General features: G+C 39.2%; 1 long non-coding RNA gene across 1 annotated transcript; it reads left to right on the forward strand.

Moving 5' to 3' along the window:
• The first annotated feature begins 1,459 nt into the window (after nt 1–1,459).
• Nucleotides 1,460–14,506, forward strand: LOC136665324 (uncharacterized). Its single transcript, XR_010795226.1, has 3 exons — nt 1,460–1,609; nt 12,698–12,803; nt 14,060–14,506. It is a non-coding gene; the product is annotated as an uncharacterized lncRNA (long non-coding RNA).
• Nucleotides 14,507–16,401: the final 1,895 nt, after the last annotated feature.

Here is a 16,401-nt window from a genome sequence, read left to right on the forward strand (position 1 = left end):
TTATAAACAGTGAGCAGGTTATGGGTTTGACGTGTCGTTCCCTAAAAAGTGCACTTCATTTCACCAAACAAAGGCATACCCTTAGGGCACTGAAGTTTAGAGATGGAGTCCTCCATAAAATAAATAAATAAATAAAATGGGGGGAACAGCACAAAAAAGAAACAGAACAGCGCCGTCTGCCGGACATTCATTCATTCAGCCTTTCACTCTTTCACCCAATCGCCTCCTTTCATTACATTTTGATATTTTGGAGTATAAAAGAGCCATTCTTTGTTTATTATTTGTCTGTTTACTTTAATGATGAAAAATGAAATGAGAAGTGATTCCAGGGGAACAAAATAAAGCCTATAGAACATCACTGGAAAAGGCATCGTTATTATTTGAAGACATTGGACTGATTAGGGGCCTGACCACAAACACAGTTAAAGACTATGGGAACAAAAACTGGAGAATGATTCGTTTGTTATTTTTGCCTAATTTAATTATACTCCACCGTGGACTCCAACCTGCTACTGACCTTCTATCGCTCGTCCATTGAGAGCCTGCACGGTATCACAGTACGGTACGGGAGCTGGGAGAGGCTTCAGAGAGTGGTAAAGGCAGCTCAGAAGATCATCGGCTGCCCTCTCCCTTCCCTAATGGACATTTACAGCTCCCGCTGCCTCAGCAGGGTAAAGAGCATAAGCAAGGACAACTCCCACCATGGCTTTGAACTGTTTAACCTGTTGCCCTCAGGGAGGCGCTACAGATGAACCATAACAATGACAAACAGACTCAAGAACAGTTTTTTCATAGATAGAAGACTTACGGTGAAATAGCTGTATGCGGGAACTCTGCACTTTACTTCTCTTGCATATGGAAGGATTTGCTTTAATCTCATTGTACATGTGTAGAGTGACATTCATTCATTCATTATATTTGTATTCCGTATAAAATTAGTTCAAGGCAAATGTGAGAAAATATCAATTAAAAATATATAGTGAATGCTGGAATAAAAAGTATTGGGTTAAAAATGTATATATTTAGTTTATTTGGTTTCATGAAAGATAAGGGACCTCAGGTTTAAAGTGTATTACATGTGTTGAGTGGTTTCTGCAGGTGGCGCTCACGTTCAGCTTAAACAATCTCTCTCTCTCTCTCTCTCACACACACACACACACACACACACACACACACGGTGAGTTCAGGAATTCAGCAGTGTTGTTAAAGTTTGTGTGTTGTGTAGTTTTGTCTTGTTTTAGCTTAAACCAAAATGTATTTTTTTACACTGAGCTACTTTGTGCTTGAGCCTGGTCTCTCTTCTTTTTCTTTCTCTCTCTCTATCTCTTTCTCTCTCTCCTTATGTTTTTCTGTCTTTTTTTGCTGTTCACCATCTCTCCCTTCTTTTTCTCTCCCTTGTTCTCTTTCATACCCTACCTCGGTCTCTGTACACTCCCCCTTTTCTTGCTTGCACTCATCTCTCTCTCTCTCTCTCTCTCTCTCTCTCTCAGGAGTGCACAGAGGACACACACAGAGTGCAGTAGAACATGTCAGACTCAGAGACCACCGCTCCGGCCGAGACCCCCGTCCCAATCGCCTGCAAGGCCATCAAGGCTGATCTGGACAAATGGTGAGTTCTCAGTGTGTGTCTGTGTCCACCTTCGTCCACTGTCTCTCTCAGCAAATGGAACAGGAGACATTTAGGAGTGAAATAATTTAATTTACTATTAGTTCCATATTTATCATAAGAACACAGATGTGAGTAAGAGTGTTTGGGTTATTTCCAGTCATTTGTACTAGTAAACACCTCGAGTTTTACAGGATTTAAGACGCTTAATGCAGTTTAAAGCTTGAGAACTAAGAGGGAAATCATGTTTTAAGTTTTAAAAATTGATTCTAAATAAGCACAAACATCTAGACATGAGCTCGGGGGTCGTCTAATATTCTGACCTCAATCTAATCATGAGAAATATTCAGTAAATATATTTCTGATGACTTTTTCTGTGCATCTGGTTTGGTCCGGTTTTGTGGGCTGACCCACTCCAGTTAAATTATGTAACACTGCATTTAAAATCCATAATTCTGTTGGTGTGGGATGAAGACAGTGTGTTTATATAGGACTCCAGTGTTTGGAGCTCAGTGTTAATGTTGTATTATGTATGTAGTGTGTTATGTAATGCATATGTGAAGAGTTGAAATTCACATTGTCAACCACTTTATTTTCAGTATCTACATTGTTTCAATTGGCCTTTACTCCTACAATATAATATAAGTGCTTTATTATTATTATTAATAGCACATTTATTAGAGCAATCAGAATGCTTTCCACTAGGCATCAGTTGTTGTTCAAAATGGCTACGAACAGATATGATGCACTTTGAGACGACACTTCATTTAATCAGTGTCAGAGCAAAATCTTGTATCTCCTTTATTTTTAAATGTATCATTTTTTCCACATCATCATTTCAAGAACTGACCGACTGACGCAGTCCAGTACTGTGCAAAATACCTTTTTACATTTACATCTGATGCTTATGCCTCCTTCTGGACAACAACCGTGTTTCGTTCTTGATGGTGACGAGATGTCGTGATGTAAGTCACGTCTGGTACAAAATATGCACTAAATAAATTGACCTAGAAAGGTACGATTAAGATTTGCCACTAATCCCCAGCACAGTATGGGTCAGAAGTAGCTGGACAGTCCTTTGGTCACGACGACCAGTGCTTGCTTTAGCTTTATGTAACCGAACGTGGAGATGTCCAGAGGGATGAGCAGGAAAAACGACGGCGCGTGAGGATGGGGGGATTTAAAATGGGGCATGGCATATGGACCAGTGGTCAGTTTTGGATTTGATTAACCCTTTAAACCCCAGGCGGGGTTTTATCAGTTATTAATCTAGTGTGTTATATTCAGTATCTTATGACAGGTGATATAATTATGCAAATGAAGAACTGAAAGAAAAACCCTTGAAATTGTCTTAAAGGGGTTAATTGTAATGCTGGTTTAGTGAGTGTATGTTTATGTGATTTGACAGTTAGAGGGGTGGGGTTATAATTAAGGGGTTCTGGAGTTCTATGGAAAATGCAGTGCAACATCACGCCTGATTGGCTGAAGAGAATGTGCCTACGTCATGCTCATTCACCCTTTCGCAATATCTCTCTGTCTGTCGCTTTCTTTTAACAAATTTATTAATATTAAACGTATCATGCATCATTTGTTTGACATGTAGCCAAGTTTCTGTCTCCCTCACTTTTTTTATTTCTCTTTTTTCTCTCTATCTCACTCATGATTTGTTTCCCTGTGTCTTTCGCTCTCTATGACACACACCTCTCAGTAATTTTCATCTTTGCTGTGTCAGTCACCTCCCCCATCAGGATTAGTGGGGTTTTATTTTCTGAAAATGCATGATTGTGTGTGTGTGTGTGTGTGTGTGTGTGTGTGTTTGTGTGTTTTCCATCAGTGACATCTGACATTTGATAACACTGTCCTTTGGTTACATATTTTTCTGCCATAATTCACAGGAGTCCATCAGCATCATCATTGACCATCAACGACTTTAGTTATGTGTTAGGTTTGCGTGTGTGTGTGTGTGTATTAGAAATGGCAGGGTAGACCTGATAAGACTCCCACAGTCTGAATCTGAGGAATGCAGAGTTCAGATAAAGTGGGCATGTCCTGTGGTGTGTGTGTGTGTCTGAGGGGTGGGCCAGTTTGTATTTATGTTGGTGATTAAATTACAGGCAATAAATAATGACCCACACAAATGAAAATAACAGAACAAAAACCTGAAAGAACCGCGACTCTGAAATGGATTAAGTGGAAAAGAAGAAGGATATGATGATGATGAAATCTGAAAGAAATAAAAGTCAAAACAGTGAACATGTTTTAAACTTTTAATGCTAATAACCAGTGTGTAAGCACACATCAAAATGTACAGCATGCCTGAAAAGTCTTATATCCTGAACGCTAGAGATGAGTGGGTCATCCAGCTGTGAGTCCCCTCTTCCAGTTAAGTTTAAAACGTTTTCAACTTCAGGAATAAAATAATAGCTCCACTCTCTTCCTGACGATCAATTCTGAATTACACACTCACCAGTAACACCTTCTAACCTTGTTACTGTGTTCCCGTGTTCTCACTGCAGGTTTATGAGCAGATTTATCTGATGTTTCACAGATAAACTCCAGACAGTGTCTGTAGTATCAGGCCTAGACATGATCAGGAGTTATCCTTTCACATATGTAGCGCACAGCAGGAGACTGTCTGTGTCAGATGTTTTCTCACTTACTGAAAAATAGTTTGGTTTAGACCAGGGGTGGCACCTGGGTGGAGTGTACAGGAGGTTCATTATAGAAACACTATCAACATCCACTATCCACTCGCTAGCGGAGAATGCTTCAGCCCAGTGAATATAGGCTGTTTTCAACAGTCAATGCTTCAGAGAATGACCTGCTTGTTTGTCTGAATGGGCCTTGGGTTTGCCCTCTTGATGGGAAGCAGTGCATGGCTGAGAGTTGTCAGTCTGTAATTTGCAGATGCTCAGTTCTGTGGAAAATGCAGATGAGGAGACATCAAATTAGGAATAACTTTTTTTTGAGTGTTTAATTGGTGTTTTTGCCTTGTTTTGTGGAAAGAAAAAAAATCCTGTTTTGGTCATTTCTTGCTGCAAAAATATAAGACATTAGGTACAGAATGTAAATCATCACTTCAGTATGTAAATACAAATTACATCAACTATAACCCTGGAAGCTGTGTATGTACTGGCACTAACTAATGCAATGATGCTAACCGGCTTAATCTTTCAAAAAGATTGACACGTTAGTATACAGTAGCACCCCAATATTTATAGCCTCCACATAAACTACCAGTCTGAAGTGTGGTGTTCTGGATGCTGGATCATGTTGCGTCTAAACTGGACACTCAGCCCAGCCCTTCTCACAGCAGACACTTTAAGGGGTGTCCACTGACAACAGCTGTAGTGTGGCTTGGAAGTGTCACATTTCCTAAAGGAAGAGATGCATCACAGGATTTATTGGCAGCCAACAGTCACATACTGCCCCTAAACACAGTTCCCTTCATTGGAGCATCGCTAAGAACTATATAAAGGAATGCTAATGCTAGAGGGGTATAAAGCCCCTAGCTTTGTGCTGTGGAGCAGTGGAACTGTTCTCTGAAGTGATGGGCTGAGTGCAAAACCTTTAGGTAGGAGTGAGATTTGTTATCAAGGACTATTAGTTCTGACCTCACTGATGATTGTGGTGGAATACCATCAAACACTTACAGCAATGTGACAAAGATCTGTAAAAACATTTCCAGAAGAATATAGTTTGTTTCTGCAGCAAATGGGGAAGAAATCACCTGCTGACCCCCTGGATTTCAGCAGAAATAGGATAAAGAGTTGTCTGCAATCTTTTGGCCATTTAATACTCCTAGTGCAGTTGTGTTTGCATGCATACATGTGTTTGCATGTCAGATTTCAAAGAAGCCCATATTCATGTACGGGTTATGTTTTGCTGTAGAAGCATGTGCTTCGACATGGATATGGCAGAGTCATGTAACCTGCACATGCTTGAGTTGGTCATCCAAGTAGAAAGGAGTTTAAACATTCCTGTCCCACTGTGTGGAATTAACCACACATGAGATTCTTGAGTTGTTCTGACCTTGTGTTCTCCTTGACTGTGTTTAATGGTCTCAGCTATTGGCCTAAAGGTCAAGGTCCATGTCAGTAAGTGTTATTTAGAAGACTAAAACCTAAGCTGTATCTGAAACTGTGCCCTATTCACTATATAGTGCACAATTTTGGGGTTCCGCCATTTTTGTAGTAGTGTCTGAAAAGTAGTGGACAATTTCAAACTATCCCACAATACACTGCAAAGAGAAGTGTACAACCCATGTACACTAACAGATATCAGATTACCCATAATCCTCTGCATTGTTTGGTAAAAACCCACATGAGGTAGGGTCCAAAATTATTCACTACCCTCCTGAATTCAGTTCCCTATAATAATGCACTATAGTGAATAATACAGTGAATAGGGAGCCATTTCGGACACTGAGTAAGCAAACACTCAGGTCCAGTCACACATTAACACAGAAAACCTTATAATTAACCTTATAATTCTTAACTGAGAAAGCATGTGCTCTGTATAAATTCATGTGTATAGAATATGCTTGAAGGTTTGCACCTGGGATTCATGCCCAAATGGAAAATTAACATACAAATCCATGTCAATCATCCATAGCAATTCCTATTAGATGTCCTACATTACCAGCAAGAAAATTATTTCCCTGTGACTTATAAGCATTCTGATCCGTACGTTAAATCAAGAGAGAGTTAACAGAAACTTACATTTCTTTAAATATTATTAGCTTTGTTAATTTTGCATATAATAAATGAGTTAGGCAGTTGAAATATACAAAGGTATGTAAAGACATCACAAAATGAATGATATGTCACAAATAGGATTGAGTCTGAGACATGTACTAACTTTTCCCCAGTAGCCGTGGGGTGGATGTGTGGAATATTTGTTGTTGACTGTACCCCCTCAGGCTCAGATGTGTTAACGCTATCTAATTTTTAGCTACAGCTTTAATCTTGACTCATACAGCGCTCAAGTTACATTTAAATTATTCCTATGGCACAAAATCAAACTTGTTCAAACTTGCTCAACTTGAGAAGTCAATACACTGCAGCTATGAGGCTAATGTTGATATACAGAATGCTAATATTTCGCTGATTAATATGTATCACATGATGCTGAGGGGTAACATGGATTTAACAGTTGTAACAAAAATACAAAGCACAACAAACCGCAACGTAGATTAGGAGGAGAGCATACATAGGGGAAAAACAAAGGGCAACACCCGTGAACAATTACACTCAGGTGCAGAGTGTGGCTAAAGACACAAGAGAAGACAAGAATACACCACAAAACAACGACAGAACAGTTACAGTCCAACAGTATGGTGCTATCTGGATGCCTAAACCTTTACCTATTCATCTACAATTGTATAGGGTATTATTCATTTTTCATGTTAGCGACCGTTGTTAAAAAACAGTTTAGACTAGCATGAATTCCCTGTTGGTACAAGCTAGTTTGAGCTGGTTAATATTGGTCTACTGCTTCTGAAACACAACAAATGTTCATTTTTGCTTGTAAACATTTATGCAGGTCAGTGTGACATGTGCTGAACTGCTCCAGTGCTAACCTGCTTTCTGGCTAAACAGCTACACTGGAATTAAAGTGATTAAACTGGTTTGTTTAGAAAACTATGAGTTGCTATTTACTGGAGAAAGTTGCTGAGTTAATTGTTCATAGTGCTGGTGATAGGAATCAGAAATATGAAGGGTTTGACTCTAAAAGCTCCTCACAGAGATATCTATTTTTTTAACCGTTGTGAGTGGTACATTCTGTGGATAATTCTAGCCAGGATTTACAATTAATTTAGCATTTTTATCATTACATAGAATAACCTGAAGAACCTGTTTCCTATGAAAACCTGGGACTGACTCTGGGTTTTCTGCAATTAACCACAACCAATGAACCACATTCACATGCAATTAACACTATTTTTAGAGGATTTATGTCACAGTATTTAGAATTTGCCACATTTTAAGATAATGGTGGTGAATTTTCAGCTTCCTGAAAAGACCCCTGAAATCGCATAACCTCCCTGAATCTCCTTAAACACTGTTAGTCTCCCACCCCAGACCGTCTCTGGAGCTCAGAGCACATGTATGTGCTGCATTATAGATGTGGAGGAGTGGTCACATGAATAATTCAAACTTTGTTTAGTGATTGTTCTGTTATCCTTTGTCATGTTCCTCCAGTCGTCCAACAGCAGCTATACAACTAAAATGAAAGGTTCCAGAGAGTCAGGCCTATTTGGATCTATTCTAGACAAGAACTTTCTTTGGTTCCTTAAAGGACATTTCAATGTAGGACTCTATTCATGGAGTCATTTTTCTAAATAAACTGTGAGTGTGAAGAATCATTGAGGTTTAAACCTCCACATAATGTAACAGTTCTGTAGTAATTGAAGTTTTTCTAGACCCACAGGAGGTTTTCTGTCTTGGAACCATAAAAATAACCTGGAAACCATATAGCAACCTGTATTCCATCTAACCAAACATCTGACCCTATGCTCTCAGAAATAAAAAGGTACTGTAAATGTACAAGGCGTCATGGTGGTGCAGCAGGTAGTGCCGCAGTCACACAGCTCCAGGGACCTGGAGGTTGTGGGTTCAAGTCCTGCTCCAGGTGACTGTCTGTGAGGAGTTTGGTGTGTTCTTCCTGTGTCCGCATAGGTTTCCTCCGGGTGCTCCGATTTCCTCCCACTCTTCAAAAACCTGTTGGTAGGTGGATTGGCCACTCCGAAGTCCCCATAAGTGTGAGTGTGTGTGTCACCCAGTGAAGGCACCCTCTCCAGGGTGAGTTCCCTGCCTTGAGCCCAATGATTCCGGGTAGGCTCCGGACCCACCACAACACTGAACTGGATAAACGGTTACAGACAATGAATGAATGTACAGGTACATTATTGTTATTAAAGGTAAAAACATTGGAAATGTGCCTTGAAAGGTAAAACAGGTGTTTTAAAGTGAATATTTTTAAACTTTCATTATTAAACAACTGTGCAAAATAAACAACAGTCCTGGAGATGAAATCAACACATTTTAAAATCAACAATGATTATATATTATGGTAGAATTTTGTTCCCTAACTAAACAACCTGATCTCACGCCTATTCGTGATATAGTCACATATATAGAGGACTGCAATTCGTGACATAGTCGCATATTTTCGACATTTTATACAACAATATCACGATCATAAGTGTATGGGTAATTACCATACAAACCCCATGTGACAGTAACACGAAAACTCTTCTTCATTACAGGCGTCATTACTCATATAACATAGAAAAAGGCATAATGCGAATTACATAACATAGGTTCATATTCCAACAAAGGCATAAAATATTTTATTATAATATTTAAAATATTTCCCCTAAGCAATGCTTATTATTGGTGTCCTACTTTAGCTTTAACTCTAACGAGAACATTTCTTTCACTTAACATTATTTTGACTAATTTTCAAAAGGTTAATACTGAAAAGAACATTTCTTTAGCCATTATTTGCTTCGATATTTTAGCAAATAATAAATTAGCAACGATATATTTTCTGTAAATAAATATAAGACCGTGGTATTAACGGATGGTAATGAAGCCTTAATGAAGAGGAGTTTTCGTGTTACTGTCGCATAACGGCGCATGGATATGAAGGTTTGTATGGTAATTACCCATAAACTTATGATTGTGATATTGTCGCATAAAATGTCGAAAATATGTGACTACTTCACGAATTGCAGTCCCCTATATATGTGACTATATCACGAATAGGCATGAGACCGGGTTGTAGTACTGAAAATGTAACTTTTAGGGTACCACCACAGTGACGGCAAAACATACCACCAACATCTTTTTCTAAAACAATTTAGGAACATTTTATGCATGAGAACCACAGACCCAAATACTGTTTAGGAAGCTTTACTCAAGTCTACTCTTATAAAAATATGGTTTTTAAGGGTTCTTAGGCTAAGAAAATGGTTCTAAAAAAAAAACATGAGCACTCAGAAACTTTATGCATTGCTAAAACATTTCTTCAAATTAATTGAAAGTGTTTTGTAAATGGTAAATAGATTGACCAAAAGGGTTTTTCTGCTGTTACAAGCCTAACACTATAACTACAGCAGAATTAATTTTGGCGTTACATAAAAACCCTTGTCAAAAGGGTTCTGTATAGAAGCATATACAGTACATTTTCCATCAGTCTAAACAACACAGGTTACGTGCTAACTTTGAATGTTTGTGTTTTTAAATAGGACCATTGTCTTTACAGGAGACCCCTGGAAGAAGCTTTTTTTTATTAGGGGAACTGTAAACCCACAATAAAAATGTTTTAGAAACCTTGTGTTCTAGGTGAGGACCATTAATCTTAAGACTGTTGCTAAGCTAGCGGTTTGTACCAGTGAAGCACCCCTAGCCCGCAGTCTGGTTGTTATGGTAACAGTGTTAAGTGACTGGGACAGGAAGTGACATGCTGCTGACCAGAGAGACACTGTGTCAGGTTGCTGGAGGCTGCAACATGTGACCTCATGTTCGTGACGCATCACGTCTACACCATCCATCTGCTTTAGACTAGTGCAGACCTAGGTACGCGGCCCAGCAGCAAGAGAGGTTTAAATATTAGCTTCTGCGGCTTTAAGAAATATAATAAAATAACTGAATGGCTGAATTACATTGCTGTGATATAAAGTTACTCAGAGTGGTTTGATATTAAATGTTAATTACTTGAGAAATTTAAGCTGAATTCCATGGCACCGCTAACCCCTACCACTTATTCCTACACTTCCGCTTTTACTAGAGGGAAGGGGTCTCAGATCTTGATGGAATAGAGGGTTAGGGTGAAACGTTAGGGCGATAAGGACTGACAAATATGTTTCAGAGGCTCACTCCAGATGGAGTTTTATGAATGCCGTGTGAATCACTGGCAAGTAGGTGTGCAAGTGGCACAATAAACACATGTATGTCAGTATTTTCTCTTTAAAAAACTATGCTAATAACAAATGTATTATCTGAGTTTAATGTAGTTTCAGTGACCCTTTTGGCCATAATAAATATAAAACACCACTTGTAGTACGCTGATGTCTTAGTTCCACTTCCACATTAAATAGTGAAGCAATTACATTCTTAACTTTATAGAAATAAAAAAAAGAGTGGCATTTACCCTTTGAATCCCCTCTTGTGGAGACCACTTTCCTGGTGTTGACATTTCTTTCTGAACTGGTCTGGCCTGGTTTTGTCGTTAATTGCTGGTGCTACAGGATGAGGACATAATCTCTGTGTAATTGGTTTTGTCCAAACAAACCAGCACTGATGATTAGTGTTCGGCCCTGTGAGGAAGGACTGGTTTTACAATGTGTCTTTCATTCCCTCTTTCTCTTTCTCTTTGCCTCTTCTCTCACTTTCTGTCTCTCTCTCTTTCCTCCCTCTCTGTCTCTAGTTCATCTTCCTTTTGCTCTTATCTTTTTTGTCTGAATTCATTTTTCTCTGTATTGCTCTCTATCTCTCTCTCTACTCCCTATTTCTCCTCCTTTCTTTCCTTTCACTTTTGTCTCTTTCTATATCTCGGATTCTTTGTTTTTCTCTAAATTCCTCTGCTAGGTTTCTCTTCATTGATGTGTTTGTATGCAAGTTAAATGTAAGTATTTACTTACTCTATGATACGTTTTAATTTATAGATGTTAGAGCAGTGTTCGTTTCCTCCATCAGTGAAGCTGATATTTGACGATGATTTATTGTGTACTGAAGGTTTCTGTTCTGGTGCGTCCTGAATAATAACAAATACATTTACATTGGGATTACTAAGTAATAATGGGTATGAAAGTAATAAAATTTGATTTTCTGTGTGTGTGTGGTGCAGTGGTTGGAATCAGTGAGGTGGGAGTAAAAGGGTTTATTCTTGCTCTCACTTTGTATCTCTCTATAAAGCTCTTTTTAAATCAGTACCAGCTGTGTGTTACATCACTGCTGTGTGTGTGTGTTAGTGTATGTTGTGTGAAACTAAGGATGGCAGAGGTCATGTGACCACTTGCATCACTGAAGATGTCTTTCCGTACCATTTACACTGTCACGCAAACTCTCTCTCACACACACTTTTTCTTCCCTCTGTCTGTTTCTCTCTCTCTCTCCCCTCTGTCTGTTTCACTTTCTCTCTCTCACACATTTTCTTCTGTTTCTCTATCTCTCTCTTCCCTCTCTCTATTTCTCTCTATTCTCCCCTCTTTCTCTCTGTCTCTATCCCCCCCCCACTCTCTCTCTCTCTTTCTCTCCCCCCCCCCTCTCTCTAGTTGTTAGATGGGTTCACCCCTCCTGCCTTTTGGCTTCTTTCTTTTTTGTATTTGCAGACTCTGTCGTTCCAGCAGCTCTTTCGCTCCATCACTCTAATGCAGTGTGGCAGTGTGTGCCACTGGGTTTGGCTGCTGAGTGACTGAAATAATCTCTCAATTTGCACACACACACACACACACACACACACGCACGCACAACTAACATTTGTATTCGTACAGTCATTTCCGTATCAACTCGTCCTACTCTGGTTTTACGTCTGGAGTGAACAGGTTTGTGGACTTTCAGTTACCACTTTGACAGTCGTTTGCAGAGAGGGTCATTTTGTTGCCTCTAAACTCACTGGATGTTGGATGGGGTCCTAACTTTGGATCCACATCCAAGCCGATCATTATTTTGGGATATTCCAGATATATGACAAAGGCAGAAAAATCAGTGAGGAATCTGGCTAATCTTAACAGCTGCAAGCGGTGGGGTTTTTACACCAAAATAAAATCATGTGTCATTGGGTCACACTGGAGGAGGCCTTATAGTGAAAATAGTGAAAATGGTATCAGTGCCCTGAAACAATCTGGACATGAAACATATAAAAGCAAATTGCCATTGACAAAAAAAAACCCCATGTATCTGCATTTTTGTGTGAAAACATCATGGAAAATGGACCAATAGAAATGCTTGTAAATTACTTGGAATAAAATCTTTTTTACATTGACTTCCACTAAAAGTTAAGAAAGTTTTTCACTTCTCCTGAAATTTTACTCTGTTACACTGGATGTATGAATAAATGCAAGTCTTTTTTTGTGTGTTGCAGTATAAAGGAGAATGGAGAAGCGGCGTGTAAGGAGCTGATGGAGGCCTTTGCAGCTTGTGTAAAAAGTACTGCAGAGGGGTCATGAGGAGCTCCACACATATGACATGTAAAATACACACACGCACACATACACACCATTCATTTACATTATGGCTTTTATATTTATTTATTTAACATTACACTTATATAGCACCTTTCCAGAAACCCAAGGATGCTCTGCAATCACTACAACATTCAATCCACACACACACTGGGGGGAAACAGCACCCAAATGCGCACAGCGGACTCATGACCAGGAATGACCATTCACCTGGAATAGTGCATTCGGCACTTACAGTTCATATAGTTCAAGGATGAGCTGTAAAGTATATTCACACACATATTAGCTTACTTTTGTTGGTTAGTGAGCCTAAGATATGTATAATATATTTTATTCATGCAGAAATTATGTAGAGCAGGCTTTTTAACCTAGGTGTCCTACTTAGGGAACTCATCTTGGTCCTGAATGGGGGTTCAAGCATAGATACCCAAACAAATCATCATTCCTCACTAAGCTCATAATTTACTAATGTTTCTACAGCAGAAAGAGACAGAATTCACTGTATCCATGAGCACACACTGCTGCTGGTTCCTGTTTATACATTACACCTAAGAGAAGTCTTTGTGTATCACTCTGTATTGGCTGCATTTTAGCCGTTACTGTGGATTTTGGAAGGATTAACTAGCAGACATTTCCTAAAGAGGTTATGTTATATAGTAATATATGGACTTCTGTCCCTGTTTGCATTGTCTTATGCCCCTCAGTTGTTACATTGTGTTAAAACTAACTCCATTGTGGAGGGGCTGTACTCTCAGTGTGCTGTTTGTGTACATGGTTTTAAATGGTGCCGTGTTCTGGGTAAATAATGTAGGGTATCTAAAAACAATTAGTTTTCAGCTCATATCCAGGAGCACTTCAAATGAGTGCTTTATGATATTTAATGATTTATGAAAATGATTCTAGAGCAGTCAGAGTACTCTATACGATGTACACAGTCTTTCATCTCATTAAAGCAGCACTAGGTAGTATTTTTACCTTTAAATAACAGCTTCAAAATCATTGACAGCCCCTGTCATTGCTACTCTGGGATCAGCACCACAGAAACTGCACTATGTAACCTTTGGAGGAGGGTAGGAAATCATTTCCACTCACCCTCTCCACTTATTTCAGGCGAGTGCTGTAAATGTTTATTACACTCTGCAACTGTAGGAGAGCCCAGGGGCAAAAGTAATCCCAAATCTTACCTTATGTTCCTTTAATGCTGAATATCGCTGTGTTTTAGCACTGATGCTAATCCTCTGTATCTGTTCTTTCTCCTGCAGGTCCACTGCACTGAGTCCTCCATCTTCCCAGCATTCCCTTCAGCACTGGACTGAACAAATCTAGTGGGATTCCGTGGCAGACCCCATGTGCCCTCCTCCTTCACCTCCCTCCTCCCTCTCCCCACTTTTAGAGCTGAAATGGATTCTCCTGCTCCTCCTTTCCCTTACGCCAAACCCTTTGGATCAGATGCGTAGACAGTTTGGGATCCCGTTGGTATTATTTTAATTGTCTGTTTCAGATGCTTATGATGGTGAAATAAACTTTAAAGATTGTCATCATGTTTGTCTCTTTTTTATGGCTGATATCAATTAAACACCATTAATTTAACACATGCTCAACCAGCATTTCTTCTGAAATAATGGCTGTGTGTTCTTCTCTGTAGGATGATGCACATCAATCATTTGAGTAAATGTTATATATGATTGTGAAGTATATATATATATATATATATATATATATATATATATATATATATATATATACAGTAAATTAACATAAGTGTTCACCCAGACGCTAATAATTATCCGCAGTTCCAGGGTTGATGCATAACAAGATTCCTATACAAATAAAAGTGTAAATGTTTTAAAAGTGTTTTTTGGTGGTCCATAGGTATGAGTGTAACGACTGGGTGACTGTGTGAAATAGTCCATAGCAGTGTGTGTTTGTTGGTGTGTGTGTGTGTTTGTGAAACTGTTGACAGGGTGAGCATGTGAATAACGTGGTGAGTGTGTGAAATTGTCCACAGATGCTAATGTGAGTGACTGGATGAGTGTGTGAAAATGTACACAGTTGTGAGTGTGTGATGATGGGGTGAGTGTGTAATGCCCTGTGATGGACTGGTGCTCTGTCCAGGGTGTGTTCTTCCCTTATGCCCAATGATTCCTTTCATCTTCCAGACCCACTGTGACCCTAATCATTATGAAGTGGTTCCTGAATGTGTGTGTGTGTGTGTACTTTGTAAGGCGTGTCAAACTGAGCATGTAAAGCTGTCTGTAGGGGGTTGTGAATGGGATTAGTTCTTAATTCTATGTCCCTTTACGCTTACCTCTTCATTTCTCTCAGTCTTAATCCAGCTGCATTAGAATGGGGGAGTTATTATGGTGTCTGTAATGAGTTTACGTGGGACAGAGGAGCTCAGATTGTGGATTAAAGGCTTCCTAATATCACTAATACACCATAAACCTGAGTGGATCTCTGCTTCACGCACATGCACACACACTACCTCACACCGCATCTCTCAGTCCCTCTTGACCGTCCAGATTAAAGGACGCTGTAGAAAATATAACTGAGCAATAGCTGACTCTACGTGATGTTGTCTGTTGTAGCAATATAGTTTAACAGATCTGAATTCCTGATTAATCTGAAGATTAAAATTCATAATGGAAGTATTACAGGTAAATATATATTAATGTATAAAGGTTATGCTATACATACACCTCATTACAGAGACCTGTGTACAGTGGAGGGCGCAGAGGTGTCAAATCCACAGGGTCCGATCTACAGAGATATGGAAAATGTGACATAATCCCTTGTGTCCTTCACTATGTTCTTTACAAATGGGTGGAGATTTCTTGCTATTGGTGGTAGATTGAGTAGAAGAAATGTCAGCGTGTGAATTTGTGAGGGAAAGAAGTGTGTTTGTGTGTGTGTGTGTGAGAGAGAGACAAGTATGTATATAGTATGAATTCAGAGAACACACTCGTGAGTGATTGAGTGCATGAGCCCTTTCATGTGTGCTCATATATGAATGTCCTTGTGGGTGTGCAGCTGTGTATTTGTGTCTGTTTATGAATTCATGTTTGTGTGTGTGTGTGTGTGTGTGCGCGCACACATATACATGTCACTCACATTCACACTCATCAACAGGTCATAGATACTTTGGTGTGCTTTGTAAGTTATATACATTCCACAGCTGTGTGTGTGTGTGTGTGTATCAGTGTAGTTGAATATATAAACATTTTACTTCTTTCCAGTAAATCAGGGTCAGCATGATATCTTCAAAAGAGGAAATCTAAGGCGAAGGCAGGTCTGCACTTGCCCTCAGATTCTCCAACACTAAAATACAATTCAAATATGTCTGCAAGGTTTACACATTACACTTAGTCCCTACTCTGCTCACTTGGAACCACATGTAAACTGGTAATTAACAAGTACTGCTTCCAACTGAGCTCAGTAGATACAATGCTGTGTAAAAATGCTGTGCTTCTGGATGAAGCAGTATACAGAAAAGGATGAATGGATGGATATAAATTTTACCACACTTTAGTATGGTTTTCTGATGTGAAGTTCCTTTTTGTTTACGTGTGAAAACAACCAACCAAATGCCTATGTTCATTTTCCA

Source organism: Hoplias malabaricus, chromosome 13 (assembly GCF_029633855.1).
Source record: "Hoplias malabaricus isolate fHopMal1 chromosome 13, fHopMal1.hap1, whole genome shotgun sequence".
Lineage (NCBI taxonomy): Eukaryota > Metazoa > Chordata > Actinopteri > Characiformes > Erythrinidae > Hoplias > Hoplias malabaricus.